Below are 19,277 nucleotides of genomic sequence, written 5' to 3' on the forward strand. Positions count from 1 at the left end.
GCCTGTATGGGAATATAAGGGACACTACCTAAATCCCTATTAGGTTTTAACTATCTGTTCAAACACAGTTCGTATAGTATCACAGTCCCACTTGTCTGGAAGGGTTAAAAAGCACACAGTCAAAATGCAATGTCCCTTTCCCCAGAGCTCTTATTCCCCTGGTAGCGCTACCTTTTCCCAGAGTACCTTTTCCCTTGGAAAATAGCAGCTTCCCACGTAGCAGGCAAAATTACACAAGGCCTGTCTTCCTGTTAGGCTCAGTACTGTGGCAAATCCTCTCTTCAAGGGATTTACTCAGCGATTTCTCTCAGAGGCAGATCACACTGGAATCACAAATAACTCTTCTCCAGAATCACTCTCACCAATGGCACTTTCCTCCTCTGAAGCTTTAGCAGCGTGGCAAGGTCAGACAGCCTCTTTCTGCACTCCTGCAGACACACACAGATCCAGCAGGGCCTACACACACAGCTTCACAGTCTGGCACACCCTCTCCTCCCAGGATGCACTGCGGTGTCCAGCCAATCAGGTCGCTCTCCAGCCTGTTACTGGGCTGAATGATGTCACAGACAGAAAAGCAGGGGAAGGATTTCTCTTCTCCCCTACATTCTCCCCTTGGACAAATCGGCAACGTCCTCGCTTGCCGTATGCCCTGGCATGCCTGGACAGCAAAACAGTCAAAAATGTCTTTATCACTATTGTTACCTGGGACCCTAATATTGGCCTTACCTGGAGACCTGCGCTCACCCAGACCCAGTACTTTAGATCTATCGGGGGTATCAAAGGTTTCAGGGGCCACCTTCATGCCAATAGGGTTCTCCACAGTAGTCTTCTCTCGACTCAACACCCTATCCTCTTCAGGGGAGTCACTCTCACAGACAGAAGGCTCATAATAAGACTTCTGTATGGTGGAAATTTTGTAAGTCTTACAACTTCGGGCCTGATGACCCATCACTTGGCACTTGTAACATCTCCCATGGAATCTTCTACGCCTACGGCGTACTTTACACAGTGCAGATTGGGTTTCACCTTCATCAGGAACTGGGCAGTTTGACTGGATGTGGCCAAGCTTTCCACACCGGTAACACGTAGGAACTCTCTTAGTTTCAGCTGGGGGTTTGGCTCTCTCAGACAATTGAGCTTTTAAGTCCTCCAACTCTTTGCGAAGTTTCTTGTTGTCTTCTGCCAGTTTTGCTTCAGCAGGGGATTTCTCTGTATGCCCTGCAGTGGAACTCCGTTTGACCCTCACATAGGCATCAGCCTCCTCTCGCCGAACTCTCTCCATCAGAGCAACATACCCAGGGGGTAGCTTATCCTGGTAGTGTGCTCTAATTGTCATGGCAACAGGGTCACTATTCAGGGTCCCTCTTTTCAATTGTCGAATTCTCATAGAATCCATTTCATCGTCTGTAATTGCACCGCGGCTCACTAGCAATCTCAGGCCTTGTTCTAGCCGCACAAGATAAGCAGACAAATCTTCCTTCTCTTTCTGGACGGTAGAGTGGAAGCGATAGAGCATCTCTGTAGCACTCTCTACAGGGCCAAACGTCACCTCCAGGACTTCAATCAGATCACCCGAAGTAGCATCGGGGTGACCAACCATATAGGACTTAACAACATCCACGGCAGGGCTGCGAAGACTCTCAAGGATCTTCCTTCTCATAGTAGTCTCGGGCCCAGTCCAATCTCTCACGGACACAACAGTGGAGTCTCTCCAACTCTCAAAGGACTCTTCACCTGAGGGTACAGGATTGGTACCTGAAAACACTTTAAGTCTCTTAAAATTACCATTCCAGGCTAGCTGTGTCAGTTGGTCAGTAAGTTGTCCCAGCGCGCTCACAATCTCTGGGGTATCCAGCCGGCCACCAGAACTATGGCGACTCCCCTTGGAGACCACGCTCTCACAGGATGGACATCTCTTTATGTGACTCTTTTCAGCTGGCGAATCAAACAACGTCTTGTTCAGCTGCACACTCTCCGGTGCCTTCACTGCATACTGGGTAGTAAGGGCATCACCCTGGGAAGCTAACTCATCTGCATCATCAGACATATCAGGCAGAACAATCTTCCAGGGCCCTTCACTTTCAGCATCAATATCAGGGGGAACCTGGTCACGATCTATCTCTCTGGGGCTGTCTATAAGAACATTCAACAGGACCCCGGCAGAATCCCGCCGTGACGCAGCCACCCTTGGGCGGTAAAAAATCTGTTCCCCATCCAGAACTTGATAAATAAATTCTTCCTTCACTCTGGGCACCATGGGCCCAACAGCGGCAACCTTTCGGGGGTTAAGTCCCAATGCAGTACACCATTGGCGAACACTTTGTGGAGTTTCAAAGGCAGACATATTTTCATCAAACATCCCCAGCTTCCCAGTCGACATCTCAGCAGTGCCTCCAAAATGTAACGCTAATTTGGTTACTGTCCCTTTAAATAATAGCTTCCTTGGCAATTCAGGGGCCCTGAGTCCCTTTTGCAAGTCGAAAAGTACTGGGAACTAGGAATCACAGCGCAGTGCCTCCACCTAGGGAGCACTGAGGAACTTACCTCAGAGGAATCCCCTAGGAAATAATAAACACACACACTTTGCAGATAACAATATTTAACTTTATATTAACTGTAAAGTAGTAACTAATACAAAAGTCACGCCTGTATGGAAATATAAGGGACACTACCTAAATCCCTATTAGGTTTTAACTATCTGTTCAAACACAGTTCGTATAGTATCACAGTCCCACTTGTCTGGAAGGGTTAAAAAGCACACAGTCAAAATGCAATGTCCCTTTCCCCAGAGCTCTTATTCCCCTGGTAGCGCTACCTTTTCCCAGAGTACCTTTTCCCTTGGAAAATAGCAGCTTCCCACGTAGCAGGCAAAATTACACAAGGCCTGTCTTCCTGTTAGGCTCAGTACTGTGGCAAATCCTCTCTTCAAGGGATTTACTCAGCGATTTCTCTCAGAGGCAGATCACACTGGAATCACAAATAACTCTTCTCCAGAATCACTCTCACCAATGGCACTTTCCTCCTCTGAAGCTTTAGCAGCGTGGCAAGGTCAGACAGCCTCTTTCTGCACTCCTGCAGACACACACAGATCCAGCAGGGCCTACACACACAGCTTCACAGTCTGGCACACCCTCTCCTCCCAGGATGCACTGCGGTGTCCAGCCAATCAGGTCGCTCTCCAGCCTGTTACTGGGCTGAATGATGTCACAGACAGAAAAGCAGGGGAAGGATTTCTCTTCTCCCCTACAATAACTTACACTGTAGATTTTTTCCTGATTAAAACAGTAATCAAAAAATAGAGACCCTTTGGGGGAAATGTAATAAAATTTGCGAATAAAAATTTGCACGTCTTTTATGTTTTATTTGGCCACCTAAAAGAACATAATTGGTCCATCACTTCCCACTCTCCTTCTGTGTCGAGGGTTTCTAAACTGTAGGCTGCTCCTTACTTGCTGAACTTGAAGTCCAGGGATATTATAATAAAGGAGGTGATTGCTTTCCATTGTTTTGGGCATTTCCAAGACTATAGCACATTGACAGTTAAGCTGGCAATACACTATAAGATCCACTCGTTTGGAGACATTGCCAAACGAGTGGGTCTTTCCCTGATTTGCCCACAAATGCAGAGCTATTGTCCCGGTTGGCACCCTAAATTCAGATCCGATGCTAAGCACCCTGTTCTCGGCTCTTGCTTCGGCCTTTAACAGCCGCTTTTCACCTCGGGAGGAGCCCTCGGCTAATCGGATGCCGCCAGGTCTTATTAAGAGAGGTGCAAAGCGAGGGGTTCTGAAGAAGCAAAGGGGCACAACGGTAATGCAAAGTCTTTTGGGCAGAAGGTCGTGGTGCAAGGCGTAGACAGAAAACGAAGTCAGATCAGGTTGAGTCGGGGCAGGCAGAGTACAAACGGAGTCAGGCAGGCAAAGGTCAAACCAGGAGATCAATCAGCAAGGATACTGAATAAGCGAAGTTGATCACCAGGCAAGGGTCAGTATACAGAGGTCAGGATTGTCAGAAGCAGGCAGGGGTCACAACAGGTAATCAAGTCACAAAATATCAGAAGCTCAAATAGCACAGAAGCACCAGGAACTCGCAAGGAGATAACCTATAATGGGCAAAGTTCTGCAGCCCAAATGCGCCTTTTAAACTATTTGAATTCCGCACCATTGTACAATCACGCCAGCGTGATTGCGCACAGAAAACCCGGAAGTGCACGCCGTGCACCCTAAGGCAGTGCATCGCAGGACACCGGAGGATCCCCGCCGGCCCACTGGACCACTAGGGTGAGTGGCCCTTACAGCTATATTCCGATCGGATTACAACAAGGAGCAATGGGCTCCGACGGGTCTCCATTGATAATAGTTATACCGTCATTAATGTACAGCAACTATATTATTTACAGTCATAAAAAAAGGAATATGTGTGTACTCAATACATTATGCCTTCATCCTATAATGTTTCCCTATGAGAAAGGGACTGGAAGATCCAGCCTATATATGCATTTTGCATATTTCCACTTTAACTGTTACACTTCAGTAGATGATTAATAAAACCTTTCATGCTGAATGGGGTTAGTGACATAGATGATTGTGTTGTGCACCTCACATGTTACCCTGGTTCTGTTTACAACATGTTTGTCGTGTTCTTTACATACACTTAGGGGCAGATTTACTATGGGTCGAATATCGAGGGTTAATTAACCCTCGATATTCGACTGGGAACTAAAATCGTTCGACTTCGAATATCGAAGTCGAACGATTTTGTGCAAATCCTGCGATCGATCGATTAAATCCTTCGAATCGAACGATTCGAAGGATTTTAATCCAACGATCGAAGGAAAATCCTTCGATCAAAAAATCACAGGCAAGCCTATGGGGACCTTCCCCATAGGCTAACATTGACTTCGGTAGGTTTTATCTACCGAAGTAGGTGGTGGAAGTATTTTTTAAAGAGACAGTACTTCGATTATCGAATGGTCGAATAGTCGAACGATTTTTACTTTCGAATCGTTCGAATCGTTCGAATTCGATCGAATTTAACCAATTCGATGGTCGAAGTACCCAAAAAATACTTCGAAATTCGAATTTTTTTACATTCGAATTCTTCACTCGAATTTTGTAAATCTGCCCCTTAACGTAATTGCGCATGTCGTTGCACATAAAATAGAAATAGTTTGCTTTCAGGTGGCGTGCTGTTATAAACATCATTTGAAAAGAGCTAGGAAGGCCAGGTACTGATTGCAAGAAAATATTTAAAGGCCATTTCCACCAGAGTAGAGATAAACTGCTATCATAATACTTCTTTAAAGGAGAACTAAACCCTTATAATGAACATGGTTATAAATGCTCTAGTTTACATACTGAACTTATTGCACCAGCCTAAAGTTTCAGCTTGTCAATAGCAGCAATGATCCAGGACTTCAAACTTGTCACAGGGGGTCACCATCTTGGAAAGTGTCAGTGGGCTCTGAGCAGCTGTTGAGAAGCTAAGCTTAGGGGTCGTTGCAAATTATCAAGTAGTACATGAGTTTTGTCTGTAATATAAGCTGATGCTACAGGACTGATTATTGAATGTGGATGCTAGTTGCACTGGTTTCTGTGCTGCCATGTAATAATTATCTGTATTAATTACTAATCAGCCTTATTTTGTGACATTTATATTCTTTGTGTACTGTTATATTGTAACAAAGTCATCTTCTTCATTAATGGATATTATCAGGGCCGTCATCAAGGGGGCACAGTGGGGGCAGTTGTCCTGGGCCTGGCAGAATTTAAGGTTAAATGGAGGCCCACCTGTGCTGCACTCAGGATTTGCCAGACCCCCGTTAAGAGCACTGTGACGCATCGAATACCCGAAGCCACAAAAAGACCAGAAGCCACGGACAGAGCCAAAGCCACAAAGAAACCCAAAACCATAACAGAGGTCGCAATAATACACAAAGCCTCAAACGGAGCCGAAGCCACAAAAGGAGCTGAAGCCATCAAAGAAAACCAAAGAGCTGCCATCATTGAAGACAAGGAAGAAGAACCTAAGATAAGTTCTACTGAACAACAATGTTTTTGTTTTTTGTTTTTATTAAACCCTGACTGCCAATGCTTTATTTTAATCCTCTATGGGCCCCTAGCCACCAATTTGATTTTTTTTTTAAATTTTCTATGGAGCCCCTCCCACCAATGTTTTTTTTAACCTGTAAGGGGGGCTCTAGCCGACCAATGTTTTTTTTTGTTTTTTTTTTCTATGGGGCCCCTAGTCACCAATTATTTTTTTTTAATTTTCTATACGGTCCCTGACCATCAATGTTTTTTTTAACCTGTAAGGGGGGTGTTATGTTTTGGGTAGCCGAGGATGAGTAGAGTATATAACAGTGCTTTATTAGCAAAGACTCATGCCATTACAGAATGGACATAGGAGTTTTTCATTTTTAATGACCAGATGATTCAGTGGACTCCAGCGTTGCATTCTGGGGCCTAGGGCTGAACAACCAGTGTCTAATTGTAATTAATGGGAAGTATGGATTGTACAAGACAGAATCTCACATTGTCTTTCCTGAATATCCCACATGCTATTGCATTACATAAACCAATCAACAAGCTTTTAATCCCTTTCAATTTCTTAGACCATTTGCAATACATTGTGTTGAATTAAACCATTATCTTTTTACTGTATTGCCATAAATGAATCAATAAAATACTAAGTAACTCTTAAAGATCCATTGTGCGATGCTGTACCTCCAGGGATTGTAGAAGATGTGGTCAGGAAGGAGGAACTAGACTGCTGTGGCCGGATTTGGTCTATGTCAGATGAAGGAGGGTCAGTAAAACAGGACAGCAGATTTGTTGCCCATGGTAGCACAGATTTAAACATCGGCAACAAATCTCCCTGTGTACAGAATAGCAGAAATTTTTTTGAGCCAGACCATGACCCTTTGGAAAAAATTTGGACTCTAAGCTGGCAATTTGGTCAATTAGCTACAATTTGAGGAGCAACTGTTTTTTAAAGGAGAACAAAAACTTAAACAAAGAAATCTTGTACAGTATGGGGCACATTTACTAAGGGTCGAATATCGAGGGCCGAACCCCGTATCCTTCGAGAAAGACTTGGCCGAATACCGAACCGAATCTGAATACTAATTTGCATATGCAAATTAGGGGTGGGAAGGGGGAAAAAATGTTACTTCCCTGTTTTGTGACATAAAGTCAAGCGATTTCCCTCCTGCCCCTAATTTGCATATGCAAATTCTGTTCAGTCGGGCAGAAGGATTTGGACGAATCCGAATCCTGCTGAAAAAGGCAGAATCCTGGCCAAATCCCGAACCGAATCCTGGATTTGGTGCATCCCTAGTACTATGGCATCTCTTCTTAAAGGGCAGGCGTAGCCGTCCTATTTTAATTGTGCTTGGGCCTTATATGAAATAGCTTGAATAATTTATGGTCCAATATAAACATAGCAGTGGAATGAGGCAGAGACGGCTCTGGGAAGACAGAATTGCGAAATGTGTAAGCTTAACAGACACTGAGGAGGAGTCGCTTGAGGTGAAGTGTACATAACATCCACATGAAAAGGCAGCGAGATGGAGACACTGGGGGCTTTTTTATGGAGCCAGCAGGGTCAACCTGCAACCTGTTTTAGATCTGCAACAGAAATGATTTGTCCCAGTGTTTATTTAGCTGTCCAGTGGGCTGACTATAGAGGGCAGAGCAGTGTCAGGCATCAGGGGTCAGGCAACCCAAGCAGGGAAGTCCAGATCTAATCTGTCTGCTGTCAGAAGCAACCTTCCCAGGCTTGGGGGGGGGGGGAGAGTAGCTACAATTAGAAGGAGAAAAAATACAAACAGCAAAAATATGATTACTCAGGCCCCAGGCAGTGTAGGAACCTAGAGACTGTGAAAATGAGAGAAAAAGAGCATAAAACAGGCATACAAAGTCACACTGTGGCTGTTGTTCAACTACAAATCACAGAATCATCAACAGCCATACACATTCTAGTATCAAGGTAAAAAAATATATGTATTCATTGGGTCATCTACAGTATAGGACTTGATGGACGTGTGTCTTGTTTCAACCTGCCTTACTGTTACTATGGATGTTACTATGTTATGTGCCTTCAAACTGGTACAGGTATGGGATCTGTTATCCGGAAACCCATTATCCAGAAAGCTCAGAATTACGGAAAGGCTGTCTCCCATAGACTCCATTATAATAAAATTATCCCAAAATTTTTAACATGATTTCCTTTTTCTCTGAAATAATAAAACAGTAGCTTGTACTTGATCCAAACTAAGATATAGTTAATCCTTATTGGAGGCAAAACCAGCCTATTGGGTTTATTTAATGTTTACATGATTTTCTAGTAGACTTAAAGGGGGACTATCGTGAAAATGAAAATTTAATATTAGCTTCAGCACACTGAAATAAGAAACTTTCTAAATACAATCATTAAAAAACAATCAAGTTTATCTTTACTATTCCTCTATCAGCATCTGTTTCTCTTCATTCTCTCTTCATACAGGAGTTGGGTGTCAGATGAATGATCCAATATATCTTATAGGGGGCTCCTTTTGCCTTGAAGATGTATTAGAGCTCACTCTATTAATATCACCAGACATCGTGTCTCTCTACATGCAGAATTTGTGCCAAAGGCAGTTATTTTGTTAGATTTTGTTTGTACTGGAATCAGTTATTTGAGTGAGCTCTATAGGGGGGGGGGCACTGCTATGTTCCCTTACTCCATAAGACCTGACTTTCCTTGCAGAAGTACTGCCTGAGCAAGGTTTGAACCTGGCAGGACTCCCTCCCCTGAAAAATACCTATAAAACCTACATGCCGAATGGCTAGTTATCAAAACAGCAGTCTGTACTGACACTAGTAACTAAGTTAAAGGGGAACTATCGGGAAAATAAAAATTTAATATAAGCTTCGTCATACTGAAATAAGAAACTTTCTAAATACAATTAATTAAATATTCTGCATTGTTTCTGAAATAATCAAGTTTATATTCGCTATTCCTCTCTCAGCATCCGTTTCTCTTCATTCTGTCTTCATGCAGCAGTTGGGTGTCAGATATTCATTGACAGTTAGATCCAATATATCTTATAGGGGGGCTTCCTTTCCTAACAGATGTATTTGAGCTTACTCAAATAACTGATTCCAGTACTAACAAAATCTAACAAAATAACTGCCTTTTGCACAAATCCTGCATGTAGAGAGACATGATGTCTGGTGATTTTAATAGAGTGAGCTCTAATACATCTTCAAGGCAAAAGGAGCCCCACTATAAGATATATTGGATCTAACTGTCAATGAATATCTGACACCCAACCACTGCATGAAGAGAGAATGAAGAGAAACAGATGCTGAGAGAGGGATAGTGAAGATAAACTTGATTATTTCAGAAACAGTACAGAACTTTTAATTAATTATATTCAGAATACTTCTTATTTCAGTATGCTGAAGCTTATATTAAATTTTCATTTTTTTTGATTGTTCCCCTTTAAAGCTACTAAACATCTGCAGGATATCCATTTAATACAGGTCTGATTTTAAAGGCATGAGTAGGTACCAGTAGATGAGATTTATAATCTATGGCCACATATGGGTCTAACTTTATGAATGCATCCATGCTGTTAACCCTGAGGTTCTGGCTGGATAGTTGGCTGACATATAAGGTGTGATTTGTATATCCAACCACACAATTGTTAAAGTCAGCATTATTCTCTTTATTAGTGGCTTTGTGTTGCAATTCTATGTTTATAGCCAGAGTCAGGTGAATACATTCTGTGCTGGAAAGCCTTTTATTATCTTTGGTGGGCTCTTTTTTTGTCTGCATCACCCAAACCTTGTTTATTTAACTGATTCCTGTACTATACAGAATAACGAGCGGCGGCATGCCCCCAAAGGCTGGCAGTTAGTGTGACCCTGATAACTTTTACATGTCGCTAGATAAACTGTCACAGCTCTCTTCTACATACCCAAGAAGAACTCAGGAGCTGCAAAGGTGGTACTTGTGTTTGTTTTCCTAAAACCCCTGTCACAATAGATTAGCTCCTGCTCCACTAACCCTCTCTTGTGAACACTTAGAGCCGAGAAACCTAATCTTAGAAAGCAAATGAAAAGGGCCCTGGAGGGCAGTGCAAAAACTATTCATCTAATGCTCTTCATTTGTGCAGTTTCAGGATTGCCCAGGGGCTTCTCTGACTCCACTCATTGTAACCTACATGGAAGGTCAATTGTCAACCAGAGGGACCATTACAGGAAATCCTTTGGCTGCTGTTGAACCATGTACCATACACATGTGTTAATCCCTGTTCCGCTTCATGGAGCTGATTGATAGCCCAAGAGGTGCTGTCATACACAACTGCCCACATTGGTCTATTCAAAATAAACATACATACACCATCCTTCCTGCAACAAGGCTACTGAATGCCGCTTATTGTTTAGATCTCAGACCAATTTCAGGGGAGGGCAGAAAGGGCATTTGCCCTGGGTGGATACAATCAGAGGGACCCCTTGAGGGATGTAGGGTGGATAAAAGTTCATAGGGAATTGTCTGTTGTTCATAGTATATCCTCCAGGTATGTCCAGTCTGTGTCCCACCTTCTTCTGTTAAATTGCAGCTCTCAGCACCACAGTCACAGACAATATAAAGAAGATCTGATCTTGTGATATGGAATCCTGCATGGGCATCTGCATGTGTGTGCCCCACTGCAACACAGTGGGGCAAATTCACTAAAGTGCGAATTTAAGCCTGCAAAGGCTTTGCCACACTTCAGGCCACTTCACCAGGCACAAATTCGCTACCACTACTACGCTAAGTCACTAAAATGCAAAGTTGCATCTGGGCAGCTGAACGCTGGGGAAGTTTCGTTGGCATTAATTTGTCAGCGAACTTTCGCTTACGTTCATTTCTGCTTATCGATAATTCGTTAGTACACTTACGCTTAGGTCAATTTGAATAGGGAGGGTACATATAGGTCATATATATGATTTTATGAGAGATGTTGCTGCAAATTTTTGAAGTGGCCACTTATTATTAAAAATGTCAGAGGAGGCAAAATAAAGACAAAATAGTTCCTCTAATGTCCTAGATACGTGCTCACCCTAAAACAAACGTGGCATGCCCTTCAAATGGTAAAAAAAAAATTAAAACAAAATTCTTAATAGTTACAACTTTTAGGGTGGTGACACATGCTAAGATTCGTTTTCCAAAGTTGCTTCGGGTGTCTTCGGAAAAGAAGCGCTCTGAGGGGCCTCCTGCCGGTGATTTCAATTCTAGCCGGGAAGGCTTTCCGGGGAGATTAGTCACTCGAAGAAGAGGCAATTTGTCAAATGTCGCATCTGCAAACTGACTGCATACGACACGACTGTCGGATGAAGACGCAATGTGCAGCATTCGCATGAGAGAGTCGTTTCGGATGCAATAAGTTTGTAGTATCATTTTGTAATTTGTATTACTTACATTAGATTTGGCACATCCGACATGACGCCTGTGCTTCCTCTTATCTCATCGGATCGGAAGGACGCACACTGTGTAGTTCCAACCTAACTGCTATTAAAAGTGGTATGTCTTTTTAATAGTAAAATAGTCAATAGTCAATAGTATTTTGCAACAAAAAGATATTCATTAGAGCCACAAATACACATGTGCACACTCCCACTCAGCTGGGAACAGCCGGCATGAGAGTGGAGAGGGGGGACCGGACGAGGGGTAGGAGACAGAAAAGCTAAATGCCTGGTGCCACCGCAGCTTTGTGCCCTAGGCATGTGCCTACTCTGCTTCCCCTAGTTCCGGCCCTGAGGACAGGTGTTCACCCCAAATCTTGCCCTACCTGATCTTCAAGCTGGTGTTTTGTGTATATCTAAGAGAGCAAATAGGCATTATACCCAAATTTCGACATGCAATGCTAGATTTATGGTGTGACAAGGGTGCCAAAATAGCAGATCTGGGTTTGATTTGGTCAGCGACTTCCAAAGGCCAAATTGGATTGGGGCCAACATTTGACTAGAGGCTTTACATGCCCATTGGTCAAAAAAATCAACAACATGGAATCCATATCCAATGGGAATTTAAACCTGTGCAGTTACCAGATATTGATTGGGCATATCCCTCAGTGGGCATCATACACAGCCCAATAAGTAGCAACTAGGTCTGGAGTGACTAAATTGGTGCTTGATAAAATCTGGCAACTTCATCTGTCAATAATGAGTCTACAGCTAAAGTGCCATTCAGTCTGAGTCTCCGCTGCTCCAAGCTCCACCAGTCAGGCCAGCCCTATGATGTGGGAGCCATTAACATTGCTCCAACCATTAGGCTAGTGGCAGACGGGGAGATTAATCGGCCAGTGACAAATCTCCCCTCCTTCAGGTGACTAATCTCCCCAAATGCCTTCCCACTGGCAAGAATACGAATCACTGGCTGGCTGGCATACATTTCCGAAGTCGCCCGAAGTTGCTTCACGAGGAAACTCCGGGCGAGTTTGGAAAGCGATTTGTATGCCATCCCGCTGGTGATTCGTATTCTTGCTGGTGTGAAGATTAGTCGCCCAAAGGAGGGAAGATTTGTTGCTGGGTGACTAATCTTCCCGACTGCCACTAGCCTTAAGCACAACCAGCTAAGACATTCTCTCCTGTAAGTAAACATTTTACAAATACATTTAATTTCAGTTGTTTTTAAACAACAAAGATCTCTGCAATTCTATTTAAACCAAATGTGGAGGACGGGTGACCCTCTGCATTAAGTTATAGTTCACGGCAGTTGGAGAGGCAAGTGTCTAATTTCCTGTATAAAACTGACAGTTAGGTTGTGGAAGCGGAAACAAATGGTTGCAGCATAAAGGGGATATTACAAAATAAATACTTTAACTGCAGTAATTTCCTTACTCTGAAGGGAATGTTAAATATAAAGATTTTATTTGTTCATATTTTCATAAATGACTTTTATTAGTTCCTATATTTGAATATGAAACCAACCACAATCTCATCTTCCATCAGAACTTTACCAAAAGGAAAGGTTTTTCCTCTGATCGGGTGGTATGTCTGAATCAGCACCTTTCTGATTTATAGGCACACAGAAGCCTAGATTCAACAACCATAAAGGGATACTGTCATCGGAAAACATGTTTTTTTCAAAACACATCAGTTAATAGTGCTACACCAGCAGAATTCTGCACTGAAACCCATTTCTCAAAAGAGCAAACAAATTTTTTTATATTCAATTTTGAAATCTGACATGGGGCTAGACATTTTGTCAATTTCTCAGCTGCCCCTGGTCATGTGACTTGTGCCTGCACTTTAGGAGAGAAATGCTTTCTGGCAGGCTGCTGTTTTTCCTTCTCAATGTAACTGAATGTGTCTCAGTGAGACATGGGTTTTTACTATTGAGTGTTGTTCTTAGATCTACCAGGCAGCTGTTATCTTGTGTTAGGGAGCTTTTATCTGGTTACCTTCCCATTGTTCTGTTGTTTGGCTGCTGGGTGGGAAAAGGGAGTGGGGTGAAATAACTCCAACTTGCAGTACAGCAGTAAAGAGTGACTGAAGTTTATCAGAGCACAAGTCACATGACTTGGGGCAGCTGGGAAATTGACAATATGTCTAGCCCCATGTCAGATTTCAAAATTGAATATAAAAAAATCAGTTTGCTCTTTTGAGAAATAGATTTCAGTGCAGAGTTCTGCTGGAGCAGCACTATTAACTTGTCATTTCCCATGACAGTATCCCTTTAAACTTCTGGGCAGATGCTTGTAACCCTGAGATCTCCAATCCATCGTTCCTTTACTGGGTTTGTTCATTAATAAAGCAAAGTGCTAAGTCCACTCACAAACAAATGCCTTTGATAACACTACTGAAAGGTGAAAAGCCATAAACATAGTGGGGCTTGACTGAATTAGGTAAGATAAAAAGGGGATGTGGTTTATTTCATATGCACGTTGACTTTTTTGTCATTACCAGACTGTTTCGTTGCAGAAGTACAGTATTTACTGCTGTTAGAGACGAGGCCTGACTGTCAGGGTAGTCACAAAGTAAAAATGTCACAATAAAAATCATTATAGCAGGTACTTGAAATCCATAGCTACCAATCAGTTGGTAACACATGAAGGCGTCAAAAATGACTTCAATAGTCATTGTTTTTTTTAAAGTGTCTAAACCCGGCAAAAGAGATCAAGATAACAAACCTGAAGCTCTTAGTAGTCTTAAGATGTATACAATACTGAGTCTAACATCACATGAGTCTGTGACAAGGACATGGCCATTAAAACTTAACATTAAGTACTTCAACAATGTTACCAGTCTGACTTAGTGTTAGACTGGCCCACCAAGAGACCAGGAAACCTCCTAGTCAAGGCAGTTATCAGCGGGCCCTCCTGCTCATGGCCTTGTATGCCTTTATCTTGGTTGTCAGTCCTCATTTTTGTATGAGAACATAGAGGAGAAATATGTGGAAGAAAGAAAGTAAAAAAGGAAACTAAAAGGAATAAAGATGACAAGTGAGAAAAATTGTTTGCGGAATGGACCTTTGGTCTGAAGGTTTCTGATGGACCCTTGGCATTCCAGTTCAACACCAGTCTGATGATATCCTTAAGACTTTCTCTTTATGCTTCCATTTTTCTTTTACCATTTGTATTGTTTCCTAAAGAACCATTCAATTTGAATGTGTAATTTGTTTCAAATGGCTTTGTTTTCCCTTAACTTATCTGCTTATAGTTTTAGCCCTGCTTAATGTTGAGTCTGGTCAACTTCCAATATCCCCACTCTTATATTCTTTACTCAAGAGTAATGACTTTGCAGCCAAAAGGGGTAGGGCCTGACATCACTAGAGTGTGTCCACCCAGAAAAGCCAGTTAGATGACACATAGGGGTAAATTCACTAACCGCCGAAAATTCGCCAGTGCTGGCTTCGCGCACATGGCAACACTTCGCCAGGCGTAAATTTGCCTGGACAACGCTAATTCACGATGATCCGAAGTTGCGCACAGCGTACCGAACGCTGGCAAAGTTGCGCTACTGAAAATACGCTCATCAGTTCGAAGTTATGATAGCGTTGGCTAATTTGCATACGGCGTGCAGTTAAAGTACAATGGCCGTATATGATGCAGCAAATACATTGCACTACATAAGGCCAGGGAACCTTAATAAAATTATATAGAGGTGTTATATTGCCCTAGACATGTGCCCACAGTTTAGTTTAGGTGCCATATTTTATCAAATGTAGGGGGGAAGAAATTAGATCTTCCATCCTTGTAAAAAGGAAAAGACACCAGCATTTTTTGGGACTTAGAAAAATTTTCAACTTTTTTTTGAGGAACTCCTATCTACTCTATTGCACTTCGCCTGGTCTGAGGTGGTGAAGGCAAGTCTGGCGCAAGAGGAAACGTTCAGTAAAATCAAAAACGTAGTGAATTTGCATAGTAACGCTCTTTTGCCAGCGCAAAAATTCGCCTGGCGTTAGAGTGCGAAATCGCAACAGTCTATCTCCTTCGCTAAATTACGCAAACGCCCGTTACTAAATCGGCGAAGTGCCGAAATGACGTCACGCTGGCGAATTTTCGCTAACGGCAGCCACTTCGCCCTTTAGTAAATTTCCCCCATAGTAAGAAGAAGAACACTATTGCAAACAAATTGGCTATATCTCTTGTGTAGAGATTCCATCGAACTATGCCAGTTAAAATATGCCTTTACTAAGCACAATTCAACAAGAGCATAGTTGTTAGTCCCATTTAACACAATACCACTCATTTCCAATTCCAGGCCACAATAAATACAGTACCTTGTGACTAGCCTCTATTGGGACTAGTTTCTTAGTGGAAGAATTTGTGTAGACTTTGATCTACTTGAGTAGCTTGTACTTACTGCAAAATATGGACAAACATTTCATGTTTTGTTTAAAGAAAAGTATATTTTTTGGAACGTTTGGGATCTCTTTTTCTGTCTGTATGATTAATATGGTCCCACCCTCATTGCACTCCAACCTTGTAATTTAAAAATGTTTAGCGGTGAGCACAGCTTTACTTTTTGCCATTTGCTCCTTATTGTTTCATGGTTCCTAATAAACCACCCACCCTACCTGCTGCCTTAACCATCTAGCGACTACTAGTTTTCATCTCCACAGATTGTTTGCTCTTTAGTGCTCCCTAACCTGGTCTGACTCTAGAACACCCTTAGTCCTTTACTCCTTTGCAGCTGTTCCACTCTGTGACTATAAAGTTATGATCCAAAGCTCTCCATTGAGCTACTGTGATCTTTTCTACCCCTGTCAACACTGAAGCTCTCCTTGCTAAGCTTTTTGTTTGTGTAATGCACTTACTAAGCCCGAAGGCCGTGCAGCTCTCGTCGCCAAACTGTTGCCTCTGGAGCTTTCTTCACTAAGCCAGTTGGCTCATACCAAGTCTATCAGCTATGCTGATCACATTACCGAGCCTGGCGACATAGCTACATTCTTCAGTGAGCCATGCTACACTTCTAAGCTTAGCTTTCTCTTTATTTCCTTTGATTGTTATTTATCTGTTTTACTCCAGCTTTACATCAGAACTTGTGTTCCCCCTGAGGATATATTTATTGGATGATATATTTATCTGCCAGGCAAAGAGTTGGGATTTATTTGCTATATCTTAATGATTATTAAAGGGTCAGGAATGCTGAAATGAAACTTTCCATTACATGATCAAGTATGTTGTGCCATTCACAGCTGCATATGTCATATTTTCCCTATCTTAGTAAAGCTTACGCTATAGTGCTGCTTTCCAGAAAGCTGGGATAAACAAGTGCAATAAGCCTGACCTGAGTCCAACACAACAAACCTGACAATAGCCTAACATTAGTGTCACATGGGCAACTTTAGCTACACAATTTGAAACATATGTCACTCCTACAAGGGCAACAAATAAGCCCCCTGGGACATTATTATTGGAATCCTAGAAAGATCAACCATGACTGTCTGGTAGTTTATTTGAAATAAGCCTACTGCTCATAGGAGAATGTGTTTGAAGTCACATTAAATTTAAACTTCTCAGTTGCTGGTAAGAGACTTCATGAAGTTGGTGGCAGTCAATTAACTCATTGTATACATAATCATTTGTCTAGTCTTTATTGGGCACTGAATAGGTAATTTCTTCAAAATAATTAGGCTTTTTATTGTCAAGCACATTAGTAGTTAGTAAAGGCTTTGTCAAAGCTGGCATAATGTATAGGTTACATAGTTACATAGTTAAATCAGGATGAAAAAAAAAGACAAAGTCCATCAAGTTCAACCCCTCCAAATGAAAACCCAGCATCCATACACACACCACTCCGAAATTTCACATAAATTCTATACCTATACATATCTATACTAACTATAGAGTTTAGAATCACAATAGCCTTTGATATTATGTCTGTCCAAAAAATCATCCAAGTCATTCTTATAGTCATTAACTGAATCAGCATCACAACATCACCCGGCAGTGCATTCCACAACCTCACTGTCCTGACTGTGAAGAACCCCCTACGTTGCTTCAAATGAAAGTTCTTTTCTTCTAGTCTGAAGGGGAGGCCTCTGGTACGGTGATCCACTTTATGGGTAAAAAGGTCCCCTGCTATTTGTCTATAATGTCCTCTAATGTACTTGTAAAGTGTAATCATGTCCCCTCGCAAGCGCCTTTTTTCCAGAGAAAACAACCCCAACCTTGACAGTCTACCCTCATCATTTAAGTCTTACCTCCCAGTTTAGTTGCACTTAGTCTCTGCACTCTCTCCAGCTCATTTATATCCCTCTTAAGGACTGGAGTCCAAAACTGCACTGCATACTCCAGATGAGGCTTTTCCAAAATAATTAGGGAAGTCATTAGTGTAGATAAATATGTCTCGGGCCTGGATTTGTGGAATTCCTACCAAGCCTGGGCCTATGGGAGTCAATTGTTGGGAGCAGTAGGCAGGAATATGGAGGGACCTGGAAACAGCCCAGGAATGGCATCACAAAAAAGTGGCCTACAGCAACAGTAACCTAATTTAATCCAAATCAACACTGCAAAACACTGTAAAAAAAAGCACTCATATATGTTTTTCTATTGGGACTGAGCTGCCATTGTGCTTCTGCCATTAGGTGACTTGCTTCTGGGGTGTAAGTTTAGCTCTTATATTACTAACACTATTTAGCCCAACCATTCGGGGTTATTTATCAAAGGTCAAATTTCGAAGTTATGCTTCACGATTGTGAAGTGCTCTACTTGCAAGGTATTCAAGTGGTGGGTGCTTAAAGTGGACCCGTCACCCAGACACAAAAATCTGTATAATAAAAGTCCTTTTCAAATTAAACATGAAATCCAATTTCAATTTTTTATTAAAGCATTCATAGCTGCTGTAAGCTCATTTAAAAATCTCAGCTGTCAATCAAATATTGTCTGCCCCGCCTCTATGCCTAGGCATAGAGGCGGGGCAGACAATTACTTTCACTTTCAATTCAGCACTTCCTACATGTCACTGCTCTCCCCACATTCCCCTGTTCTCTTCACCATTTAATTGTGTAGCCAGGACATGGGGATGGACATCAGGTCCCCCATTCTGGTGCACAAACAAGATTCTGAGATGATACAAGGCTTGTCTTAATAACAGTGTCCACAAAATGGCTCCTGCCTGCTTGTTATAATTATGAATTCCCAGACTGAAGGAAACAAGATTCAAATAATTTATACAGTGTAATTAAAGTTCATTTTGCTTGACTAATGTGATAAAATAGGATTTGGAATAATTTTTTTGGGTGACGGGTCCACTTTAACCAGAACCCTTATGTAGTTAACGTAAGATCCCTTATAGATCACAGCGATGCTAACTTACAGCTGCAAAACAAAGTTGTGCCCTATCTTCTATCTTTGTTCTGCCAGCTCTATCTTAGTACTGAATATGTATATATACACTGAATATACTACAGTCGGCAGACTGTGCCCTTGTCGTTTCTTTTGCTCCTTGATATGAGTTCACCATGTACCTAGCAGCCCTTGGAGTCAGGAACTCCGTGTATGAGTGCCCAGCTGGATCCACGTGACGGTGAGAGAGTACAAAGTGCATCAGATACATAACAACAACAGTAGCAGCACATTTTCCCATCAGCAGGCCTAACTAGCAGAAACTACATAGTGAAGGTGGACGAGAAGGCTTCAAGCTCATTAGGTGCTATTTTTCCCCAACTGACGTTCTTATTATCTGTTCCCACTTCCATGTGGACACAGTAATAATATATTCTTTCTTTGGTGAAAATAACCCTCAGTTCTGGAATAAAACATCAGACACTTGGAACAGAGTATTATATAACACAGC

This window comes from Xenopus laevis, chromosome 2S (assembly GCF_017654675.1).
Source record: "Xenopus laevis strain J_2021 chromosome 2S, Xenopus_laevis_v10.1, whole genome shotgun sequence".
NCBI classification, from domain to species: domain Eukaryota; kingdom Metazoa; phylum Chordata; class Amphibia; order Anura; family Pipidae; genus Xenopus; species Xenopus laevis.